This window comes from Schistocerca piceifrons, chromosome 8 (genome assembly GCF_021461385.2).
Source record: "Schistocerca piceifrons isolate TAMUIC-IGC-003096 chromosome 8, iqSchPice1.1, whole genome shotgun sequence".
Taxonomy (NCBI): domain Eukaryota; kingdom Metazoa; phylum Arthropoda; class Insecta; order Orthoptera; family Acrididae; genus Schistocerca; species Schistocerca piceifrons.
Window position 1 is genome coordinate 66880101 of NC_060145.1, and position 26687 is coordinate 66906787.

At 45.5% G+C, this 26687-nt stretch overlaps 1 protein-coding gene across 1 annotated transcript in view; it reads right to left on the minus strand.

Annotated features, from left to right (window-relative positions):
• LOC124711508 (nuclear pore complex protein Nup88) overlaps positions 1-26687 on the minus strand; it is a 529721-nt gene that overhangs the window by 88462 nt on the left and 414572 nt on the right. The gene's annotated exons all lie outside the window — the stretch shown is intronic.

Consider the following 26687-nt stretch of genomic DNA (forward strand, 5'->3'; position numbering starts at 1 on the left):
GGTCATACTGTATTGCGCTACTTACTACAACGACTTCACAATTCGTGTGTTTTTTTTATCCTTTACTTGCATCCTTTCAATTATGTAATGGCATGTTCTATGCTCGACTACTTTTACTCAGTTAATCCTATGGAATGCAAAATGGGTTTTTCCTATTTCTGTGGCTCGTGGTTTGCATACATATGAAACGTGAAGTTGGTAACATTAGAATTCCCCTAACTGTAGGTACTTACGAGACAGCCCACTCTTCGCCTGCTGAGATTAATTTTCCTTACGGAGGCCACCTCTTACCTGAAACAAGAGAAAGTAGTCTTAGGAGGCGAAGACAAATGAAGAGCTATGAACGATTTACATAGTCACAAGCTAAAAAGGGAATACAACGATATTACTGAAATTTTGTTTTAAATAAGCAGAACTTAGAAACATCCTGCCGTTAAGTCATAACAAGCGTAACTACGATGTTTGTACGATAGAAATCGCTAAAGCCTTGTTAATCTCTATCCCTATCACATCCTGTCGCTACAATTGTGTACTTTTACTGTATTTTAGCTGCAACAGCCGTATTTTTCCCCACGCAAACCTGAGGTACATATTTGCAAATGTTCAACTTTTTCAACAGGCGCAAATACTGCCAACTGTTGGGCATCAGTATGAAAATACACTGTGTGACCAAAAGTATCTGGACACCCACAAAAACATACGTTTTTCGTATTAGGTGCATTGTGCTGCCACCTACTACCAGGTACTCCATAACTGCGTGCTCAGTAGTCATTAGATATCGTGAGAGAGCAGAATGGGGCGCGCCAGGGAACTCACGGACTTCGAACGTGGTCAGGTGATTGGGTGTCACTTGTGTCGCACGTCTGCACGCAAGATTTCCACACTCCCAAAGATCCCTAGGCCCACTGTTTCCGATATGATAGGGAAGTGGAAACGTGAAGGGACACGTACAGCACAAAAGCGTACAGGCCGACCTCGTCTGTTGACTGACAGAGACCGCTGACAGTTGAAGAGGGCCGTAATGAGTAATAGGCAGAAATCTATCCAGACCATCACACAAGAATTTCAAACAGCATCAGAGTCCAGTACAGGTACTATGACAGTTCGGTTGCTCATATGCCACATATCAGACCGATAAATACCAAATGACACATCACTTGGTCTAAGGAGCTTAAACAATGGATGACTGAACAATGGAAAAACGTTGTGCGGAATGACGAGTCACGGTACACAATGTGGCGATCCGATGGCAGGGCGTGCGTATGGCGAATGCCCGGTGAACCTCATCTGCCAGCGTGTTTAGTGGCAACAGTAAAATTCGCAGGCGGTGGTGTTATGGTGTGGTCGTATTTTTCATGGAGGGGGCTTGCACCCCTTGTTGTTTTGCGTGACTATCACAGAACAGGCCTATATTGATGTTTTAAGCATCTTCTTTCTTCCCTCTGTTGAAGAGCACTTCGAGGACGGCGATGCATCTTTCAAAACGATCGAACACCTGTTCATAACGTACGGCCTGTGGCAGAGTGGTTACACGACAATAACAACCCTGTAATGGACTGGCCTGCATAGAGTCTTGAACTGAATCCTATAGCACCCCTTTGGGATATTTTGAAACGCCGACTTCGTGCCAGGCCTTACCGACTGTCACGATACCTCTTCCTCAGTGCAGCACTCTGTGAAGAATGGGCTGCCTTTCCCGAAGAAAACTTCCGGCACCTGATTGAACATAAGCCTGCGAGAGTGGGAGCTGTCATGAAAGCTAGTGGTGGCAAACACCATACTGAATTCCAGCATTAACGATGGAGGGCGCCACGAACTTGTAAGTCATTTTCAGCCAGGTGTCCGGATGCTTTTGGTCACATAGCTTATCAACAAGTGCGCAGCAGATCTTGACCACCGGAATACGCGGATATGGTTGGTTCGCTGCATTCCACTGTATAACTGAATATTGTTAGTTATTTTCCATCGTAATTAGTGAATGATCATTTTACTACTTATTAAATAGGGAATACTTCGTAATTAGTTGCTTTAGTCAATAAAACGAAACCAAGTATACAATGTATGTTTTGAAAAAGGGTACATAAATCTTGCATCAAAAATCATTAAGAAAATCACATCAGAGCACTACCACATGAAGCAAAAGTTTACTTCTTGCTGCCCGCATCTCGTGGTCGTGCGGTAGCGTTCTCGCTTCCCACGCCCGGGTTCCCGGGTTCGATCCCCGGCGGGGTCAGGGATTTTCTCTGCCTAGTGATGGCTGGGTGTTGTGTGATGTCCTTAGGTTAGTTAGGTTTAAGTAGTTGTAAGTTCTAGGGGACTGATGACCATAGATGTTAAGTCCCACAGTGCTCAGAGCCATTTGAACCATTTGAACTTCTTGCAGAAAACGTCCAGGTCTGAAAGGGCTATAAAACATTTCAAAAATTTGGAACACTTCAGATTTAGTAGTTTTGTTCCGAGCATCTATACGATCCTTCAGGTTAGGAAAGTGACTTAAAACCACTTACAGCTGCAAGCTCACAACGTTGTACACTGAGGTGACAAAGATCATGGGATAGTTACATGCACATAAACAGATGGCGGTAATATCCCGTACACAACGTATAAAAGGATAGTGCATTGGCGGAGCTCTCAACTGTACTCAGCTGATTCACGTGAAAAGGTTTCCGGTGATTATAGCCGCACGGCGGGAATTGACACACACTGCACGGTAGTTTGAACCACACACATGAGACACTCCATTTCGGAAATCGTTAGAGAATTCAATATTTCGAGAGCCACAGTGTCAATAGCGTGCCAAGAATATAAAATTTCAGGCATTACCTACCACCACGGACAACGCAGCGGACGCTGGCCTTTCTTAACGACCGAGAGCAGCGGCTTTTGTGCAGGGATGTCACTGCTAACAGACAAGCAACACCGAGTAAAATAACTGCCGAAATCAATCTGGGACGTACGACGAACGTGTCCTTTAGGACAGTGCGGCGAAATTTTAAGTCAATGGGCTATGGCAGCAGACGACTGTAGCGAGTGCCTTTGCACGATGTCGCCTGCATCGTGTCTCCTGGGCTCGTGACCATATCGGCTGCACCCTAGACGACTGGAGAACCGTGTCTTGGTCAGATGAGTCCCGATTTCAGTTGGTAAGAGTTATGGTAGAGTTCGAGTGTGGCGCACACCCACAAAGAAGCCGTGGACCCAAGTTGTCAACAAGGCACTGTGCAAGCTGGTAGCACCTCCACAATGGTGTTGGCCGTGTTTGTATGGAATGGACTGGGTCCTCTGGCCCAACTGAACCGATCATTGACTGAAGAAGACCATTTGCAGCCATTCGTGGACTTCATGTTCGCAAATAACGATGGATTTTTTTGAGGATGACAACGCGCCATGCGGGCCACAATTGTTCGTGATGATTTGAAGAACAATTCGAGCGAATTATTCGGCCATTCAGATCGGCTGATATGAATCCCATCGAACATTTACGGAACGGGATGGACACGTCAATTCCTACACAATGACTTGCACCGGTAACACTTTTGCAATTGTAGACGGCTGTAGAAGCAGCATGGGTCATTATTTCTGCAGGGGACTTCAAATGATTTGTTGAGAACATGCCCCATCGAGTTGCTGTACTACGCCGGGCAAATGTACGTCCGACACGACATTACGAGATATCCTGAGACTTTTGTCGCCTCATTGTATACTGAGAGACAGAAGAGACTGTGTTCCGCCAGTATACAAGTACAACATTCCTACATAATGGAGGAAGGAGGTTACACGTACCTAATGAGGCAAGAATTGTATTTACCATTGTTCTGTCAACCGCTGAGCTTGGTCGCAGGTTCTTTTTTAGTTGCATTTACGTCTCGTACTATACACTGAATGAGCAAAGATTCTTTTAATTCGAACACTGTACACTGGCCTGAGCAGAGATTCTTTGTTACCCAACATGTCTTATTCACATAAAATTCACATATAGGCGTGGTGGACAGTTGCGATATTGCATTTATTTTGTTGAGGAATCAGGCTATAACTTAAAACCAAATAAACCCGACCTCCAGACTTTCTGTTTGCCTCTAAGACGAGGATGAGGTGGCAATTACTTAACATTATTCCCGCTCTATACAGGAGCTATTATGGGCCAGGGGCGCCTTCAACTCAAACTGCAACGATCTCTAAAACAGCTCGAAAAGCGATGCAAGATTGGGAATGTCCTCAAAACGTTTACGAAACTATCGTTGTTATTCATCAAAGGTCACAATGCATTCTTTAGACATCATGTTTTCTTTATGAGCTTAGGGAGGCGGACTGTAAGTTTGTCAGAATGTGTCCCTCCTACAACGCGATTTTGTTTTTAAATGCACCCCCCTCAAATCAGAAAGTAGGTGTTTCTCAACTTGCAGTGTCTTACTATGGGTGGCGTGCAGTGAAGTCCATTTAAAACGCAAGGTCTGCAATCGATTCCGAATGTTCTAATTTTCGTTACTGAACTCATTTTTCGTTCATTAATTCAACAATAACGAGTTTTAAATCGAAAAAAATCTTTCCAGGTATGCCCCTTGACGTACCCAACGTGTTTCGCAGTTATAAAGTTTCCATGTAAGCTACAGGGCCACTGGAAAGGAAATTGTTGAATACACCGTCGACGCCTGTTGGGAGTGACAGTGGAATAAGGCGTGCTACTTCAGAAATTTTACTATTAACACCACCAGTTTCTTCACGTGCTGCGTGCTTACAAATTTAGCAGTGCTTCTTGATGTACAGGACAATGAATCTCGTTTGTCCATTGTTGTTATTTTTGCTCTTTCATTGTCATCTACATCTTTAAATTCATTCTGCACTTTAATATCGTTTCATAGCAAATTTTCTGTATCCGTTACTTATGCGACTGCATAATATATATTAAGAATTCTCATCTCTCTAATCTGTTCTTACCACTGATTTTTAAATACTTGTCACGAGAGAACGCTAGACTACATCTTTTTTTTGTACAAACTGCCACTGGACCTGTGAAAGTCCGTCATACCAACGAACAAATACCGCTGACACCGCCTTTCTGTCGAAATGAAGAGAGTTATGCCGACCGCAATGTGCCACATGGCAATACTAGAGCCGGCCGCTGTGACCGAGCGGTTCTAGGCGCTTCAGTCTGGAACCGCGCGACGGCTACGGTCGCAGGTTCGAATCCTGCCTGGTGCGTGGATGTGTGAGATGTCCTTAGGTTAGTTAGATTTAAGTAGTTCTAAGTTCCAGGGGACTGATGAGCTCAGATGTTAAGTCCCATAGTGCTCAGAGCCATTTGAACCATTCTTTTTGCAATACTAAACGAAATGTAGCGCTGTGCAGGGTACTTCCGGGAAGGAGCGAGCAAAGCCTGTACGCGGTCCGCGAGCAATCCGGCACGCCGTGGGCAATCCTGTTACTTTACTGACTACATTTTTCTTTTAATTGATCCTTGATAATATGTGAACCGATACTGACACGAGTGCACTATTTCCTACAGATTTCAGTGCTTCATATTTGTTTTCTCTTCCCTTGCAAACCTTGAATGCAGAATATACAGCAATTAAGGAGTCGAATTTGTGCTCTTCCCACTGTTATGACTGTCACGCTACCCTTTCTGCACACTTACATCCACATGACTAACTTCGATTAACCTGTATTGAAAGTGGCTGCTTTACTGACAAATGCAAATGGCTCTGAGCACTATGGGACTCAACTGCTGTGGTCATCAGTCCCCTAGAACTTAGAACTAATTAAACCTAACTAACCTAAGGACATCACACACATCCATGCCCGAGGCAGGATTCGAACCTGCGACTGTAGCAGCAGCGCACTGACAAATGCAAGTAGAATCGAGTGCGGTGCTCCCCAGGCCACACGATACGGCATCACCTGCCTTGGGTGCCATGTGTTAGCGGGAAGGTGGGCAGGCGAAGTGTGACACCACGAAGTGTGTCATACACCGTCCAGTCACATTAATGTGACTACCTGTCAAAAATCTGAATACCCGCCTTCTGCAGCGCGGACAGCTGCGAGATGTGCAGAACGAGAGTCAATGGGGTTCTGAAATATACCGACAGGGATATGGAACCATGTCGATTCCAAGGTGGCAGCCAGCTTGTCGGTTTGGGACCCATGGTGCAATCGAGGTGGTTTCATCGATTCTTGATTGTATTTAAGTCGAGGAGTCTGTTGCCCAGTGAAGTGCGCAACATTCATCCTGGTGCTCTTCAGACCACGTAGGTATGCTGCGAGCCGTGTTACACGACGCACTGTCCTACCGGTAGATGTCCTGGCATCGAGGGAAAGCAAACTGCATGTAGGGCAGGACATGGTCCCCCAAGGATAGATGCATAGTTGTGTTGATCCGCTGCGCCTTCCAGAATGACAAGATCACCCAGGGAATGTCACGTAAACATTCCGCAGACCCTAACGTCCCCTACTCCGGCCTCGACCCTTCCGAAGACTGTTCAGGGTGTTTGCTTCCAGACGTTTCACGTCGTAGACGACAACAGCCATTTATCTGATGGATCGTAAAACTTGATTCATCTGAAAAGGCCACCTCTCGACACTAAGTGGACGTCCACTTGCGGTATTGGCGTGCAAATTGCAACCTTCGTCGCCTATGAACAGCAGTCAGCATTGGTGCAAGAACCAGGCCTGCTGCAGAGGCCCGTATGCAGCAACGTTCGCTGAACGGTCGTTGACGAGACACTGCTGGTAGCGCCTCGGTTTCTCTCGGCGGTCAGTTGCGCAACAATTGCACGTCTTTTCGCCCGTACACATCTCCGCAGCAGTGGTTCACCGCCGTCAGCTATGGCCCGTGACGCACCCCAGTTGCCTTGGCACCAGTTTGGATAGCACCATTTTGCCATACACGGTATACTTTAACCACAGTGGCACTCGGAAAGTTTACGAACTTAGCCGTTTCGGAAATTGTTCCTCCCTTGGCTCGAAAGGCAAAGATCATGCTCTTTTGGACGTTAGATAAATCGTTCCGTTTCTGCATTATGACAACGACTACTGCACTGTTTTCTGCGTGATCCCCACCCCTCCCCTACAAGCTCTATACAGAGTGTTACAAAAAGGTACGGCCAAACTTTCAGGAAACATTCCTCACATACAAAGAAAGAAAATATGTTATGTGGACATGTGTCCGGAAACGCTTACTTTCTATGGAAGCACACAGCAACAGAACGTACCAGCGTTATTTCAAACACTTTGTTACAGGAAATGTTCAAAATGTCCTCCGTTAGCGAGGATACATGCATCCACCCTCCGTCGCATGGAATCCCTGATGCGCTGATGCAGCCCTGGAGAATGGCGTATTGTATCACAGCCGTTCACAATACGAGCACGAAGAGTCTCTACACTTGGTACCGGGGTTGCGTAGACAAGAGCTTTCAAATGCCCCCATAAATGAAAGTCAAGAGGGTTGAGGTCACGAGAGCGTGGAGGTCATGGAATTGGTCCGCCTCTACCAATCCACCGGTGACCGAATCTGTTGTTGAGAAGCGTACGAACACTTCGACTGAAATGTTCAGGAGCTCCATCGTGCATGAACCACATGTGTCGTACTTGTAAAGGCACATGTTCTAGCAGCACAGTATCCCGTATGAAACGATGATAACGTGCTCCATTGAGCGTAGGTGGAAGAACATGGGGCCCAATGATGCCATCACCAACAATGCCCGCCCAAACGTTCACAGAAAATCTGTGTTGATGACGTGATTTCACAACTGCGTGCGGATTCTCGTCAGCCCACACATGTTGATTGTGAAAATTTACAATTTGATCACGTTGGAATGAAGCCTCATCCGTAAAGAGAACATTTGCACTGAAATGAGGATTGACACATTGTTGGATGAACCATTCGCAGAAGTGTGCCCGTGGAGGCCAATCAGCTGCTGATAGTGCCCGCACACGCTGTACATGGTACGGAAACAACTGGTTCTCCCGTAGCACTCTCCATACAGTGACGTGGTCAACGTTACCTTGTACAGCAGCAACTTCTCTGACGCTGACATTAGGGTTATCGTCAACTGCACGAAGAATTGCCTCGTCCATTGCAGGTGTCCTCGTCGTTGTAGGTCTTCCCCAGTCGCGAGTCATAGGCTGGAATGTTCCGTGCTGCCTACTACGCCGATCAATTGCTTCGAACGTCTTCCTGTCGGGACACCTTCGTTCTGGACATCTGTCTCGATACTAACGTACCGCGCCACGGCTATTGCCCCGTGCTAATCAATACACCAAATGGGCATCTGCCAAATCCGCATGTGTAAACATTGCACTGACTGCAAAACCACGTTCGTGATGAACACTAACCTGTTGATGCTACTTACTGATGTGCTTGATGTAGAGCCATGAGTCGCATGTCAACACAAGCACCGAAGTCAACATTACCTTCCTTCAATTGGGCCAACTGGCGGTGAATCGAGGAAGTACAGTACATACTGACGAAGCTAAAATGAGCTCTAACATGGAAATTTAGCGTTTCCGGACACATGTCCACATAACATATTTTCTTTCTTTGTGTGTGAGGAATGTTTCCTGAAAGTTTGGCCGTACCTTTTTGTAACACCCTGTATACTCTCCACTGCTAGTGCTGCTACCTGCCCTACGTGAGTAGTTATTGCACGTCGACGTAGAATATAGGCGACTGTCACGTTAATGCGACTGGGCCGCGTAATTCATATTTTCAAATGGAATATACGTTTTAGGTACTTTGCACCTTTTACTTTCTTTGTTTTTTGATATTACTGACGAATTTTTTCGGCGCACCTTGCATTTCACGTAAGATACCACTTGCGGCAGGTGCAAGATCTGCAACTACTCGTGTAGGTGCGCGGACAACACGCGGCGGCAGCGCGGCAGGTGCCGTGCGGACGGTCCGAAGACTGCCCAATAAAACAGGAGCGTGGGCGGCGGGCACCGCCCCCTGCCGTCCGCGAGCAACACCGGACCGGGCCAGCCGGGATAAAAGAGGGGAAGGAGAGTCCGAGAGGAAGGGCACGGCACGCCAGGGAAGCGAGGTTTATTTTTATCGCAGTCCCGCTATTGGTCGCCGGCGATTCTTCGACAAGTTACGCTCGATCGGATCGGCCGAGAGCCGCCTCCACAAAAAAGGGACGAAAAAGAGAACGGGCCAGAGAGAGGCGCCGGGTCGCCGGTGTATTTTATCGGCGGCGCCCGATTGGCTGTTTTCCGATCACGAGGCGGGGCCGGCGCAGGGGGGTGGGCGTCCTGCACAGCGGAGGGAAAAAAAATCCTCTTCCGCGGCACGGGAAAAGTCCGCGCTCGCAGCGGCGTCGGGGTCGCTGCTCTATCTAGGTGGCGACACTTCCGATAAAACAATGTTGCGAGCGGTGTATCGAGAATCCGTGGCTGGCGGCGAAGTAAAGTGGCACATTGGCATACTTGCCAAACTTTCAAAAATCAAGAGATCCACTTTTTTTAAAAAAAAACAGGAAGTACGAATTATCAAAAACTGCGGTTCATTTTCAGTATAATCCTAAGCAGCTGAGGTAATTCTTCATTTATGTAAAACGACTACAAAAACACAAATGAAAACCTTAGAACTACCCAAAAAGTTGATTCCATACTCCTAGTGTACCCCAGGTAATAGGTTGGAATGTTTTTTGGTTATTCACACAATCAACATTTTCTTGGTGCTTCTTTGTTTCCACGTGTTCTGAAACATTGCTTTTTTTCATCATGTGATACACAAATGTTACATCGGCAGAAAGTACAAAATGCTAGCAACAGACCTTTCATAGAATCGGTAACGCATGGAAACTGTTCTGAATATTGCTTCAAGAAAACAAAATAACGATGTTTTGACATAATGAAAAACAAAACACCGAATCAAAATACTAAGAATATGACGAATAAGATACAAGTGAAACAACGTATTACCCAAAATAATGCTTTTAGGCATTCGTGTAACAAAATAGCCTAACGCTCATACCACCTACTCTAAAGATTTATGCCGACTACAAAAACATCGTACAGTAAGCGATTTCACTTAATCACAATGATAATACACAAACACAAGTCCAAACAGAGCAAAACACTCAGCAACACGACTATACAGTCTGAGCAGGAAAGAGGAAAAGTAACTATCGATACACAAGTCGTGCGCCACTACCCAATTTCGATAAACTTCCATACATATATTGCTTAGAAACTACTAGTGAGCGAGGGAATTCAGCACACGGGTTAAAAAACTGAAATGGTGGATTTTAAACACAAATATCTTCGCATTGACGATATTTGCAAAAAACTGGGAAAAATAATAGCATAATCCGGAGACGGGAGGAAAAGCGGGAATTCGGGAGTCCCCCACCTGAATAGGGAGAGTTTGCAGGTACGCATATAATTTTTGACAAAATGTTAGTAGTGGTACGCTTGAACTTTACGATTAATATTTTGTACAAGTGGTCTACACAAATATTTATCTCTACATGTGCCTCATACTTGAAAATACCCTCTTTGGGAGTGTTTTGGATAGTTTTTGATTTTTAGACGCTTTTGAACTTTTCTCTGTTACGTAGCTATATGTAACTTACAATGTCCGTCCAAAAAGTTCCGAGAATAAATTTACTCCCGGCGCATAAGTGACGCCAGTGCGGTAACTATGGCGATAGCTTGAAGTAACAAGTGTAAACAACAGGTGTGCGATGACCACTCAATTGTGAGCAGGTAGTGTGAGACAGTGGTTGTGAAACATCTCTAAATCTCTAAACCAATTGTTAGAGACATTCTCCAGAATATTTTGAGGAAGAAAAAGAGCGTGTGCAATGCTTGTCCCGCACACCTTGACTCCCGAATAAAAATGACGCATGTCGCGACTTGACTGACATACAAAATGCGGACTATCATGTACATGAAAAAAAAATCATCATTACTGATAAGACTTGATATTATGCAATCGAGCGTGCCACAAAATGGCGCAACGCAGAAATTCACATAAAGGGTCAGCGCTTAGACGACACAGTCAACATTCGAGCCAAAGTGACGCACGAGTTTAGCATAAAAATTAATAGTTCCACAAGGAGACAGTATTTAACGTACAGTCGATCGTTGGCTGTTAATAAGCCCATTGCCACCACGTGTGTCCATAAAAACAAAGAATCATACATGGTTTTTGATCCTCTAAAAATACTTACATCCTTGAAGAACAATTTACAGGATTAGGGTTCAATATCTTTTTCGGAAGAAAGTAAATTCTTCGTATGTTACTTATGCTGCCTATACATGTTGCAGAATGTATGTGCTATGAACAGTGAGCCCTTATTTCAAAGAGAACTGGGAGTACAAGATTGTTTTTGATAAGAGTTTTAGACAAATACTTAAATAATATTAATTCTGATGCGTATCTATCCTTGACAGAGAGATGTGAGAATTTTGTTTGGTTTCCACATCGAGAAATATGTGCACAGCACTGCTATTAGTCTGAGCAACGACCTCTAGCAAGTGGCAAACAAGTCATTCCTACACGCCAGTACTCACTAAATTCCTTTTATATACCCTTTGACAGTTTGCATAACCGCTGTCATTTAATTCAGAGATTTTTCGTCACCTCCGCGTCAAGCAGCCCCCACTGTACGTCCACAACATGTGATGTATCAGATTCGCTGCCGTTCAGCTTCAGACATTCGAACTCGCCAGCAGAAAAGCTCTTTATTGGCTTTACACTAAACCACGTTTTTGTGCTCTTCGAAGCATCTCTATTCCTTAACAAACAATACAGCTGAACTGTAAATCAGGACCATAATACTGTTACTGCGTCTATTTCTGGATTTTCCACAGAACGTTATTTCGAGTTCCAGTAGCAGCGCACCACTTTCACATTCCCAGCAAGTCTAGCCCTGTATATTAACTGCTCCGTCGTATAAATGTTTGTGTTTCCCATGCCATTATGTCACTTCACAGCAAGAAGATACTTCGTATTTATGTCGGGTCAGAAATAACTGAGATCTCTATGTTGTTCAGTTTTGATGTTTGCAATAAGTATTTAGACTCACGTTGAAGACGTATCACGCAACATGTTTGTTTTAGTGGTTTTAGGTCTGCGTAGCAAATAACGAATGTCATCTTCGTTATGAAATTATTTTGAAATAACTGCAATAAGTAGTCTAAACCAGGATGTCATACATATTTCACTATGTACGTAAAAAAATTACAACTCTAATGAAAGCTTTTAAGCGATGAAGTAAGGTTATAGCTGATCTTCACAGACAGTTTTCTTCGTTAGTTTTGTAGCTCACTGCAGAAGCTACATGGTCTTAATACCTTTAGACGTAAGACGTCTTTCAAAGTTTTACCATTGCTATGCGTGTTAGGCGTGTCATATGATGATTAAGGTGGCAGACAGAGAGAATCGCCCTTCATTGCTAAATGAGGATCAATTATAATGGTGTTCGTGAACGCCGGCCAGAGTGGCCGAGCGGTTCTGGGCGCTACAGTCTGGAACCGCGCGACCGCTAGGGTCGCAGGTTCGAATCCTGTCTCGGGCATGGATGTGTGTGATGTCCTTAGGTTAGTTAGGTTTAAGTAGTTCTAAGTTGTAGGGGACTGATGACCTCAGCTGTTAAGTCCCATAGTGCTCAGAGCCATTTGAACCATTTTTTTGTTAGTGAACATCATAAACATAGCCGCACCATTTTCCTTCTTCTTTATGCTCACTGACCTGCCCGCACTGTGAGACTAGAGAACTCTAAAACAGATACAAGTAGGGGCCTACTGTGAAAGTAACAAAACAAGAAACCATTCCGGAGCGCCTTTGGAAAGATTTACACGGACGAGCGAAAACATTAGCGTATTGATCCGCCTTTGGAATCCACACAGATTATACACTACTGGTCATTAAAATTGCTACACCACGAAGATGACGTGCTACAGACGCGAAATTTAACCGCCAGGAAGAAGATGCTGTGATATGCAAATGATTAGCTTTTCAGAGCATTCACACAAGGTTGGCGCCGGTGGCGGCACCTACAACGTGCTGACATGAGGAAAGTTTCCAACCGATTTCTCATACACAAACAGCAGTTGATCGGCGTTGCCTGGTGAAACGTTGTTGTGATGTCTCGTGTAAGGAGGAGAAATGCGTACCATCACGTTTCCACTTTGATGAAGGTCGGATTGTAGCCTATCGCGATTGCGGTTTGTCGTGTCGCAACATTGCTGCTCGCGTTGGTCGAGATCCAATGACTGTTAGCACAATATGGAAACGGTGGGTTCAAGAGGGTAATACGGAACGCCGTGCTGGATCCCAACGGCCTCGTATCACTAGCAGTCGAGATGACAGGGATCTTATCCGCATGGCTGTAACGGATCGTGCAGCCACGTCTCGATCCCTGAGTCAACAGATGGGGAAATTTGCAAGACAACAATCATCTGCACGAACAGTTCGACGTCGTTTGGAGCAGCATGGACTATCAGCTGGGAGACCATGGCAGCGGTTACCCTTGACGCTGCATCACAGACAGGAGCGCCTGCGATGGTGTACTCAACGACGAATCTGGGTGCACGAATGGCAAAACGTCATTTTTTCAGATGAATCCAGGTTCTGTTTACAGCATCATGATGTTCGTATCCGTGTTTGGCGACATCGCGGTGAACGCACATTGGAAGCGTGTATTCGTCATCGCCATACTGGGGTATCACCCGGCGTGATGTTATGGGGTGCCATTGGTTCCACGTCTCGGTCACCTCTTGTTCGCATTGACGGCACTTTGAACAGTGGACGTTGCATTTCAGATGTGTTACGACCCGTGGCTGTACCCTTCATTCGATCCCTGCGAAATGCTACATTTCAGCAGGATAATGCACGACCGCATGTTGCAGGTCCTGTACGGGTCTTTCAGGATACAGAAACTGTTCGACTGCTGCCCTGGCCAGCACAGTCTCCAGATCTCTCACCAACTGAAAACGTCTGGTCAATGGTGGCCGAGCAACTGGCTCGTCACAATACGTCAGTCACTACTGTTGATGAACTGTGGTATCGTGTTGAAGCAGTATGGGCAGCTGTACCTGTACACGCCATCCAAGCTCTGTTTGACTCAATGCCCAGGCGCATCAAGGCCGTTAATACGGCCAGAGGTGGTTGTTCTGGGTACTTATTTCTCAGGATCTATGCACCCAAATTTCGTGCAAATGTAATCACATGTCAGTTGTAGTATATTTGTCCAATGAATACCCGTTTATTATCTGCATTTCTTCTTGGTGTAACAATTTTAATGGCCAGTAGTGTAAAAATGTATGTACGTATGTTCCACATCTCCTCCTAAACTACTGGACCGATTTCACCCACACCTGACACGCAATCACTTTCTGTCTGGAAAGAAATACTGATGGGACAGGAATCACCAGCCTGGAAATCTGTGGTAAGTTCCTATGGGACCAAACTACTGAGGTCATCGGTCCCTAAGCTTACAGACTACTTAACCTAACTTACGCTAAGGACAACACATACACCCATGCCCGAGGACGGACTCGAACATTCGGCGGGGCGAGCCGCGCGAAACGTCGCATGGCACCCTAGACCGCACTGGAGTTATGGTGGAGGTGATAACTTCGTGACGGTGAGCTGCACGTTTCGAGCAGCTTTTCGCATGGATGACGGCGTATCCAGACACGGCGATCTTCTGGTGCAGTAAGAAACACGATTCATCCGACCACGCGATACGTTTCCAACGACTAAGGCCCATCTTAATGATACCGTGTCTACTACAATCTTAACTGATGGCGTAGGTGAGCCAAGTATTGGACGTCTGATGTGTGGCCCGATTTTGAACAATGTGCGCTGAACGTTGCGCTCCTAAACACTTGGGCTACACCAGATGTGTAGTCCCCGTTACATCTGTCACAGATCGCCGCCTATCCTGCTTTGCAGAGCCAGCAAGGTTCCGAATTCCATGGTCTGTGACACGGTTGCATTTTTGCTTCACACGTTTGCACCACACTGGGCCTTCCGGCTGTGAGCATTCCCTATTAAAGGGTAGACACGGATGGCTCTCTGGTAGTATACTAATACACTATCTGTTGATGGACGACGTTGAAACCACTATCAGTACATCTACTATCCCCAAGGTGGCATACGCCGTCATCGGATCAAAATCACCGTCCTCTTACCAGGCGTACCAATTTTTTTCCCGATAGTGTATTACTGTTAATAAAGCTTCTCTCCTTTCCTAGCAGCCGGCCGGTGTGGCCGTGCGGTTCTAGGCGCTTCAGTCTGGAACCGCGTGACCGCTACGGTCGCAGGTTCGAATCCTGCCTCGAGCATGGATGTGTGTGATTTCCTTAGGTTAGTTAGGTTTAAGTAGTTCTAAGTTCTAGGGGACTGATGACCACAGATGTTAAGTCCCATAGTGCTCAGAGCCATTTTTGAGACCTAGACGACGACCTACTAAGTGGACAGACGACATCAGAAAACATGCAGCAGCGACAGGCTGCCGACGGCGACGCAGAAAAAAGAGCAGGGAGTGGCGGTGTGTGTTGGCGTTAAGAGCGTCCTGAGGTGCATCTTAATGGAGCTTTTCTCGGAAATAGGTCCCCACGTCGTGTTTTGCAGTCAGAAGGAGAGAAGGCTTGCGTCTCGCGAGAGGAGACAGCGGGGAGACATGGCGGCCACGCCACCTGCGGCCGCTGACCAGCGCCGCGGTATTGACTCGCCGCCGCTCACACACACACACACACACACACACACACACACACACACTCGCCGCCCGCCATCTTGGACTCGGCGCCTGCCCTCTTTCCTGCGACGAGTGGCTACCACTCCTCTCTTTTTTCTTCTGCCTTTTGTAGCGCGTCGTATAGGAGCAGCCGAATGGGAACTGTGGAAGTGAACTGAGAGGTCCGCACACGGTCCAACTTCAAAGTTATTGCTTTGCTTTCCCTCCTTTCTTGGCTTTGATAGGCAGCTGAAGTGAGGCAGGTGCAAAACCATCGCGTTTATATCACACTATCCTCTACGCAGCATTCAGAGCAGACACTTCTCAAGATTCGTGCGTGGGATCAGAACAACGCACATCGTTGTTGTCACTTTTCTTATATTCTATATTCCAGGCCAATTAAAGACCACATTTAAGATGGTTACGTCAAATCTGCGCTTTCTCCGATATTCCTTCAGCACTTCATTTTTGTCTTTCCTATCTTCTGTGCCCCATTTGTTTTACTGTATTCTTCGTTTTGTTTTGTATTAGCAAGCTCCTTACTTATTAAGTTTGTCTCCCTTGGTTCTTCCTTATTTACATAATTTCCTCCAGGGTTGCATGTATCTCCCTACGTGCATTAAGCACACTTCCAAATTTTTCGAAGCAAGTAGTTTTTTTTTCTTTTTGCGCCTTCCACATTCCTCGAATGTAGCTGTAAAATTTCAATCTTTTCCCTAATTGCTTATGCAATTATTTCTAAGTGTGTGTACATTTTCGTGTAACTTCATAACTTCAAAGTTTATGCTGTTGTTCTATACCCTTCAACAAGCATCCAAGAACGCGCAAAATACGAAACAAAGTACTTGGCATATATGGATATAAATCGCTGGTGCGAATGGCTTACTATCGAAACTTCCAACTCCCATACGCTTGTTGCTGTCTTTAAGCAAAGAGTGTGGTACGACGGCGAAATGTAAAGTGTAATTCTATTTTCTATAGAGCATTACTTCTACAGCAGATTATCCATCCAAGACGCTCACAGACATTTCAAATTACTGTTCGAGTAAACTGTTCATTTACCTCTGCTTTTAACTTTTACTCTCCCCGGAAATTCCAAAATGTAGTTTCATTTTTATACGACTGATCCGCTGTCCAGCTTTACAAATACTTTTAATATACATTGCTACACTCAGCAATATTTTGATTACTGTGCGAGGATAAAAATACTATTGGTTCACGACTATCATTAAGGACTAACCTGTGCGGCTTCTCTGTCAATTTTTTCTGTGCTTCTTCCCAAAATTTTGGAGCACTCAGAATATGACTCAGTTCGCGCTGCGCGGGCTTTTCCGCATTTATTCGCACGTCACAATTTCAAGGAGGGGGAGAACAATTTTTATTTCGGAATTTTATTAAAGCTGTATGTGTTTCTTAGCCTCGACCGTCATCTTGTTGAAAGTTAAGGCATATTGCCGCCACATGCAGTTTCTTTTTTCGTTCATTTCAAAGCTCTTTCAAACTGCGACTATATACCAGGGCATCCTACTTCTTCGAAGTTGATAGCTTACCTGTCCTCTATGGCGTCATTTCGTAATTCTGCACTTCCTTCACTTCTTCAGCGTGTTTTGTGGGGCAACAGGTGAGCGTCATTGTGCTAACTAATACTCGAGTAAGTTTAGGTCCGTATTTCTTTTTTCACAATAACGCCCTTATCGACTGCAATTGACGCTTCATAGTAAAGGACTGCGAAATAGTTACACAACTTCTGAAATATCTTCGTTGTTTGACTTTCGTCTTTGTTCGCTCCTCTTAATTCCACTGAGGATCGTAGTCACTCTTAAGTTATCCACTTCATCCTGCAGTCGCACATTCACCCCTAGCGCTGAAAGTGTGTACTAGTAAATGTTTGTGATTTTCTTGCAAATGACTACAGAACCCATCATAGGAAGACTGGGCTCATAAACAATAGGTGAGTTTCAGAAACAAGGAAAATGTGCCCCCACGATTCTATAATTTCCAAACATAACTTTTAACACAACAATTGAGAACAGTAAGATTGATTTTCAGAAGCGTGGAACCTTACTACAGCCGAACATATTAAATCAGTCGCGCCGCAACGATTTTACTCACAGGAAGTCCTAGTCGCCTGCTCGCTCTCTGTTCTGTTCTTCTGTGAATAACACTAATGTGTCTCCCTACTCCTGATATTGATACATTTAGCTCAATTTTTCCACTGTCATGTCTAATTCTGCAGTCCCGGGAAAAGGCTGTGTATTTATCTCTTAATCACGCTTTTTATGCTTTGTAGTTCTGTCTTCAGTTCTCGTAAGCCACTTGTAGTGGCGCGTTATACACATTTCATACATACATTTTTATTTTTCTCCCGGTTTCATTCCTTCCCAGAACCCCTACCTTCTAGAGATTCTATCCGCCCCCTCCCCCCCCCCCCCACCCCACCCAGCGATTCCCTTTCATTACTACATGCAATTCGCCCTTTGCTAAGACGCCTTTAGCAGTGTTGCTTACAGCTTTAAGTGTTAGAAAATCCAATTCATTTCTCATTTGAAGTACCCTTTCTCAGATCACAGATTTTTATTCTCTTGAAACCTAAACCGTTCTCCGTGATTATCGCCGTATTAAGAGTATATCATATGTAATTGAAGTTCAATATTTAATTTCTACGTCTCTTTTTAACTGGTGCAAACTATGAAATACTTTGCACTCCTTTTCTGTTTTTCCGTATATTTCTTACTTAATATGGGACTCCTACGGCCACGTAAATAACTGTTTCTGATTTAACTCACAGTTTTTGCAATACATTTTGATTCAATCCGAAATTCTGCCCATTTTGCACCAGTTTTCTCTGGAGACACAAATTTAAAACGTTCTTTCGAAACGTATCTCTGTTCAGAATTTCATGTTCTATGGTCTTAATTTCTTTTGGTTTCTTGGAGCCGCTTGCACCAGGGCGAGGTTTTGGAACTGGCATCATCGAAAATTCTCTTACATGTGCTATAAATCATCAGCTAACGTTTTGTCATCGTTACATTTAGTTATTCAATTTTTTTTTGTACAGATCTTCATTACTTCTGTTCCTGTTCCGCCTTTATAATGAAGTACACCAGTAATTACAATCCGAAAACACAACACGATGTAGACACAGATTGTGGGGACAGTTTCCCAGATACGTAAGTGCTGGGGCAGCTTCCCCGTTTCCGCAGCACAAAGGCGTTTAATACATACAGCCTTGGCAGGTTCATTGTGTACCCAACTTTACTCTGTTCGATCGAGTTGAGTTTTGCCTCCACAGCTGAATACCAGAGACGCAGGGGAGCTTTAGGCACTTGGATCTGCCGGGGATGTAGTTCAACTACTTTTAAATCACCTTGTTGATCTGGCCCCATCCGGCCACAAATGAGACATTAGTCGTGAATACTTCAATTAAAAAATTATGTTTGCTGCTGTTTAACGCGCTTTGTTAAGACAACGTGTAGACTGTTTTCACTAACTACTCGTACGAAGGACAAATTACACGACAAACCGACAGGTAAACAATCCATGTGCCGATGAATCCGTAGCAGGCTAGTATCCCTAGCGTATAAAACGCATGGCACTAACTTTACAGTAGCGTCGGAGCTGCCTCACGTAAGGGTCAAGTGCCTGTGCATGGCCACTATGTGGCATACTGCTGTGCACGTATGACGTAACATCATCGCTTTGATTTCATCGAATATACGCATAAATTTGCTATTACAGCATCGTTAGAAAATTCGTAGCACATTCGACAGAGCCATATTTTATTAACAACATAAAAGATCCACACATGATTCATGCAACTGACATACTGACGGGTGGTAATTCGACAATTTTGGATTTCACAAAACATGCAGCCATTTTTATTTTGAAGTTCAATCTCTGGGGCCGGCCGGTGTGGCCAAGCGGTTAAAGGAGTTACAGTCTGGAACCGCGTGACCGCTACGGTCGCAGGTTCGAATCCTGCCTCGGGCATGAATGTGTGTGATGTCCTTAGGTTAGTTAAGTAGTTCTAAGTTCTAGGGGACGGATGACCTTAGAAGTTAAGTCCCACAGTGCTCAGAGCCATTTGAACCATTTCAATCTCTGGGGTCCAATCCAGACAAACGAACCTAGTTGAACACATTCTGTGAGAACACATTCTGTGACTCAAAACACATACATTTATAAAACCGGGAAACGAAAGATTTTGAAACACAGGCGAACATACAACACTGTAACGGATAGAGCATATCGGGCAAAAGAGTATGTGTAGTTCACATTTTAAAAAATAAAGGCATCTCAAGCGACCAACTGGAGTTATAATTAGCATCGTATGCGTCACTATCAGGCAGACAAGTTGTAGCATGTTTTCAGATTTTAGTTATTTTGGTTGGCATTATGGCTTGCAGTCGATAACTTTACTTGTCTTCGCTTGCATGACGAAAAAAGACGCAAATCTACAAAAAAAATGGTTCAAATGGCTCTGAGCACTATGCGACTTAACTTCTGAGGTCATCAGTCGCCTAGAACTTAGAACTAATTAAACCTAACTAACCTAAGGACATCACACACATCCATGCCCGAGGCAGGATTCGAACCTGCGACCGTAGCGGTCACGCGGTTCCAGACTGAAGCGCCTTTAACCGCACGGCCACACCGGCCGGCTAGCAAATCTACAGCAAATTCTTTTTTCCATTTGATAGATGGATAGTAATTAATGTGAATATCGTTATTTAGGGAATAAACGAAACCTGTAACTCCGAATTGATTGAATTTAAACGTCCTGTGGGGTTAAAACTCAAACCGAGAACCTTTGCTTATCGTGCGCAATGCTCAGCTGACTGATCTACACAGGAAAGATTTACGAACCGCCCTCAAAACTTTAATTTCATCAGTATCTCTTTCAAATTTTCCACGCATCAGAGAGGTTCTCCCGCATGCCTTACGAGACTAGCACTCCTGGAAGAAGGGATACTGGAAAGGAATTGGTTGCCCAAGTAGGTAACGATGGAAATAGGCAGGGAGGGCGGGATAAAAATAAAAATCAAGCCTGAATACCTCAGTTAGCTGAGCATTTGCCCTCGACAGGCAAAGGTTACGCGTTCGAGTACCTGTTCGGCTTACAGTTTATAATCTGCCAAGAAGTTTCAAATCAGCAGATAATGCAATGCGAGAATATAATTCTTTTTTGAGCGAATAACAGTCATGTGGGACTCAGAGCTCCACAATCTACTTTTTAAAAAAATTTAAATGTTCGTTTATGCATAACACATTCGAATACGCGTGTTTTTATGTACCTACCAGAGCGCCAGGTATAATATATAGATAGATAAGTAATAATTATGGATTAAATCTACGTGAAAATGTAAATGTTCGTTTCTTTAAAATTTTCATCCCCGAAAGATCTTCACCGATGGCTTCGTAATTTTGACACAACACTGTAAAGAATACGCGCGTGTTCTTATATACCTACTTCCTTAATCTATAGCCACACAAATCCAGAAAAATTATAAAGATGTATGTATGTTCCACATCTCCTACACCAATGGATCGATTTCGACCAAACTTGGTACGAATATCATTTACTGTCTCTAAAGAACCACTGTGGGGGTAAGAACCGACCACCTATCACAGGGTTGGGGACGGGAATGACAAGGTAGAGTCATCCACGACGCGAGACTACCCATACTTCAGTTATCCAGCATTTAAGAATGAGAGCTCTTAGAGGCTTGCAAAACACTGTACTCCATAATTTCAAACCTTTACGTAACTTTTTCTAGTTGACGACCTTAAAATGATGAAAGGAAAAAGGTTTCTCGCTAACTATATTTTCACTGTTCCTGCAATAAAACTGCCACATGAAGTATTACTTTTTAGTTTACCACTACCTTATTACTAAACTGTATTGCTGGCACATTTTGCAGGCAGTTTTCACATACACACTAAATGTACAGAAAAATGACATCACTGTACGACATTTAGTTCGGGAGATACGATGTCATAAACACTGAATGCGAGGAAAAAAAAAAAAAAATTGCCACAACATGCACGACGTTTCAATTTACTACTTCGTCGCTACTAACTATTAGTAACATATTTCGCAGGCACTATCTGCATATGCCGCTGAATGTGCCTGCAAAATTATATCATTGTACTGCAGGGCGAAATTCGTTAGACATACAGGTGAAAGAAGTGTACAAATACGTGTGAAATTTATTAAATGTGTGTGACATGTGCGTATGCGAGCAAAGCCACGGGTGAACAGCTCATCCTAAACCCCTGGAATGATTTCAGTCAAATTTGGTACATATGTTAGTTACAGTCTAGAAATATATACTGCTGTATGGGTAAGAACTACAAGCCTGCTATTGGGGTGTCATCACTTAGAGAGAGAGAAGGGAGCACGAGTAGGTGGACAAACAACGAGGGATAAGGAAGAGATAGGCAGAGATAGGGGGAGAAGGAGGTGGACGAAGAGAGGGGCAGGAGAAGGAGAGATAGTGGAGGGTTGAGGAGGTGGACAGAGAGAAGAGGTGTTAAAGATGGACACAGGGCTGGAAGTGACGTACAGGGAAAGGAGGGATGGACAGAGAGAGGAAGGAGAAGAGGAGGATAATGAAAGAGGAGATGGTTAGAGAGAGGGGAGTAGGTGGATACAGAAAATGGCAAGAGGAGATGGACTGAGAAGGGGACGAGAGGAGATGGACAGAGAAGGAGAGCAGAAGATTGACCTAGAAAGGAGGGAGAAGGTGATGGTGAGATTGAGAGATAGATAGATAGATAGATAGATAGATAGATAGAGAGAGAGAGAGAGAGAGAGAAGATGGACAAAGAGGAGAGGTGGGGGAGATGGACAGAGACAGTTGGGAGGAGGATATAAGACCGTATATCCAGTACCCATTGATATTATAAACGTGTGCTTTCTCTTTCCTTGCTTTTCCATTTAACTAGACTGAGCCACAGTAACGCGCTTCCAGGAACAGCTATTTGATTAATACAGGTGGACACCGCTAGAAACAGTAAAGAACTAGGATGCAGCCGTTCGTTCGTCGCGTGATACTGTTTCAACTGACGACACTGCACATTTTAAGACGCCTAACCGCACTTGCAGGACTCACAAAAAAGCCAAAGCCGAACTGGAAGGCTCTTATCACTCATTCCGCTACGTGGCCGGGCCTAAGTTAGATGAGATGAGAGGTGGCTAGGGCCGCGGAGATAAAAGGCGTGGGATGGGTCCGCTTCCCCATTTTTATTCCCTCGAAAGGAATCTATCAGAGGTGCGGCGAGCCAACTCGCTGGAAGAGGAAATTAAGATAATTCCCGCGCCTCTTCTCGGCCGCACATAAATTCCTCGCGAGTTGCGGAGGCCGCCTCCTCGGCGGAGCGGTGAATTCATTAGATTACGTAACCGCCATTAGGGCCGGGCCGGCGGTTAACCGAAGTGCGACAACCGCCAGAGATCGTCTCCGGTTGCCGCGAGACGCGCCGGCCGGCCGTGTGTGACGCCCGCGAGGAAGGGTTGGCCAGAACCAACTGTAGCGCCGCTTCTGTTTTTTTCGTCCCTTTTTCGCCTACCCCTCGCTCGGCCGAGCGCTCTTTCTATTTCCGCGGGCGAGACGGGGGAAGGTTCCTGACGTTATCTGACCACGCCGGCGTGAGGTTTCCTCGCCGCCGGCCGCAATCTGAAAAGCGTCGCCGCCATTTGCATGCGGCGTCCCTCGTCGCCGCTAAGTGTGTGCAGTCGCCGGCGCCTACCTGGTAGGCAACCGCGCGAGGCGCGGCGCAACGCGGGCGCCGCCGGTTCACGAGGCCAGGCGCTCTTCCCCGTTGGCCCCATAGCCCACCAAGGGCTTGGTACGGCGGACTCGCTCGTAATGGCCTCCTCGAACAGTTTTGATAAGATCGCCGCTAAATACACAGTGTCCCAACACGTGTATTCTTACTCTGAATATACCAATTACAACGTTCACCGGACAAAAGAAATAGTCTTCCCCAGCAGAGATCACGCTAGCACCGTACAACATCCCCGCTCACCTTGATAATGGCCTAAATTCGGCAAGGAAGTTTCTTCATCTGAAGCAACTCACTGACGAACTAAAATTGTGTGCTGGACTGTGACGCGAACCTACGACACTTGCCTTTCGCGAGAAAGTGGTCGATCGACAGAGATAGACAGGAGCGACTCACGGCCCGCTCTCACAGTTTTACTTCCCCCAGTACCTCAGCTCTCAACTTCCAAACTTCTCGCAAAATCTCCTCCATACACAGCGCGACTCGTAGTTCTGGAAGAAAGGATATTGCGGAGACATGGCTGAGCCACAGTCTGGGGGATTGTTTCTAAAGGGCGCGTATCACACATTCTGTGGTTATGCTATGTTTCCGCAATATCCTTTCTGTCAGGAATGCTAGTCTCCCAAGTTATGAAGGAGAATTTCTGTGACGTCTGCTAGTTAGGAGATGAGGTACTGGCGGAAGTAAAGCTGTGAGGGCGGGGTGTGAGTCGTGCTTGGATAGCTCAGTGGGTGCACTATTCCGTCGGAAAACTCGTTGAGATAAACCTACATTCACTGACGGCAGCAAATCCTGACAGGTTTGAAACTAATTGTCACTGACAAATCGTGACAATGTAGTTTAGCAACTTTTTACGACTACTATTCTAAAGCGTTGTTACATGGCTGCGATTAGTACACCATTCCTTGTTGACACCTTGGATGGTCCACACTGATACATCAATAAATAGGACAACTTTATTCAAAGTGTGCTCACCAGTATGTCCGAATGGGATAGCTCTCCCTTCTACCTTTCTGTCACATCTACCCATCTTATTGTAGTGATCCGTACGATCGATAGGCACACTGTTTCACTGTCATGTGTTACATCAGCGGTGGAGGGTAACTTCCTGGTACCAGTTGTACACAATCTACAGGGCTCTAACGCAAGCAGTTCGTTGTTTGTCCGGAAAGCTTACATTAAAATGTCCAAAAGTCTTCGAATACCCAAAAATGTCAGCAGTGCTATTAAAACGGCAAAGAAAATCGCTTTGGGACTACGAGGGACAAGATCTAACTTAGAGGTAGCACGAATATAGCTGCTATACTGCGATCTTTGGAAAGTATATCTCTTAAGAAGGTCCGGAGACGCACATACAGTTGCTTGCCCTTTATGTTGCTTTATCCGTCTTTTGCAATTGACTTTTTGTCGTAGTTTTTATTCATACACATTTCACGTAACTGTATCAAGCACCTGGAATGGATTTTTAAGTGTTTTATGCATTATGTGTGTCCACTGGCTGTGTGTAAACACTTTTGGTCTCAACTCCAAGAGATAGCTTTGCACGTAACCTTGCTGCCTCAACCACGAAATGTAAACTATAACACAGCTGGAGGTCTAGATTACCGTGGCGGTAGTATCGCGTACACAAGATAAAAAAAGGGCATTCTATTAGCGGAGCTGTCATTTGTTCTCTGGTGATTCATGTAAAAAGGTTTCCGACGTGATTATGGCTGCACGACGGGAATTAATGAACTTTGATCGTACTAGACCCTTGCGACATTCCATTTCAGAAATCGTCAGCGAACTCAGCATTCCGAGAGACACAGTGTGAAGAGTGTGCCGAGAATTACCGAGTTTCAGGCACTGCCTCTCACCACAGACAAAGCAGTGGCGACGGCCTTCACTTACCGACCGACAGTTGCGGCATTTGCGTAGAGCTCTCAGTGCTAACAGACAAGCAACACTGCGTGAAACAAACGCAGAAATCAATGTGGGACGTACGTGAGTGCCTTTGCGAAGAGCACGACACTGCCTGCAGCGCCTCTCCTGTGACCATATCGGTCGGACGCCAGACGACTGGAATACCATGGCGTGGTCAGGTGAGTTCCGATTTCAGCTGATAAGAGCTGATGGTAGGGTTCGAGTGTGGCGCAGATGTCACGAAGCCATGGACCTAAAAACTATCGACAAGGCACTGTGAAACCTGGTGGTGGTTCGATAATTGTGCGGGCTGTCTTTGCATGGAATGGACTGGGTCCTGTGGGCCAACTGAACTACTTGGAGGCCATTTGCAGCCACTCATGGACTTTATGTTCCAAAACAACGATGGAATTTTTATGGGTGACAATGCGCCATGTCACCGGGACACAACTGTTCGCGATTTGTTTGAAGAACATTCTGGACAGTTTAGCGAATGATTTGGCCATCCCGATCGCCCGATGTGAATTCCATCGAGCATTTATGGAACACGATCGAGAGGTCAGTTCGTGCACAAAATCTTGCACTGGCAACACATACGCAATTATGAACGGCTATAGAGGCAGCATGAGTGAATATTTGTGCCGGGAAATTCCAACGCCTTGTTGAGTCCATGCCACGCCGAGTTGCTGTACGATGGCGGGCTAAAGGAGGTCCGACGTATTAGGAGGTACCGCATGACTTTTGTCACATCGGAGTATAAGACAAAGGCCCAAACGAAGTCCCTCACGAATGTTTTAGAAAAGCCCTAGGATGCACAGTACGATTACACTCGAAACGCGAACTGTGCAGTTCTGGGATGACTGTTGGCGACTTTGCGTATGCGCTGAAGACTGCGGCCGAGCGCTAGATAATCTTTCCAGCGGATGACGGGGATGGGGGGCGAGCTGTGGATGAGGGCGATTTGTAAGGGCGCGATGTCGCCAGCGCGGCGCAGCCCGCAATCTTGGTGGTGGACCGCCGCCTCCGCCGCCGCCGGGGCAATCATTAATGCTGGTTGGCCGCTGGCTAGCGGCGCGGGTGCCACCCTCTCCCCCAACCTCACTCCCCCCCCCCCCCCCCGAAGCCGGTCTTAACACACCATTTACCGGGATCTCGCCATATTTCTAATTACTTTTCCGCGACCGTCCTGGCATGGCCGACCGAGCCTTCGCTTTCTCTATCTCTCTCTCTCTCCCTTGCTTGCTCGCTCGCTCCAGCTCCCTCCTGGTTTTAAAACGCTCCCTGCCGGACCAACGATCCGGAACGACCAAG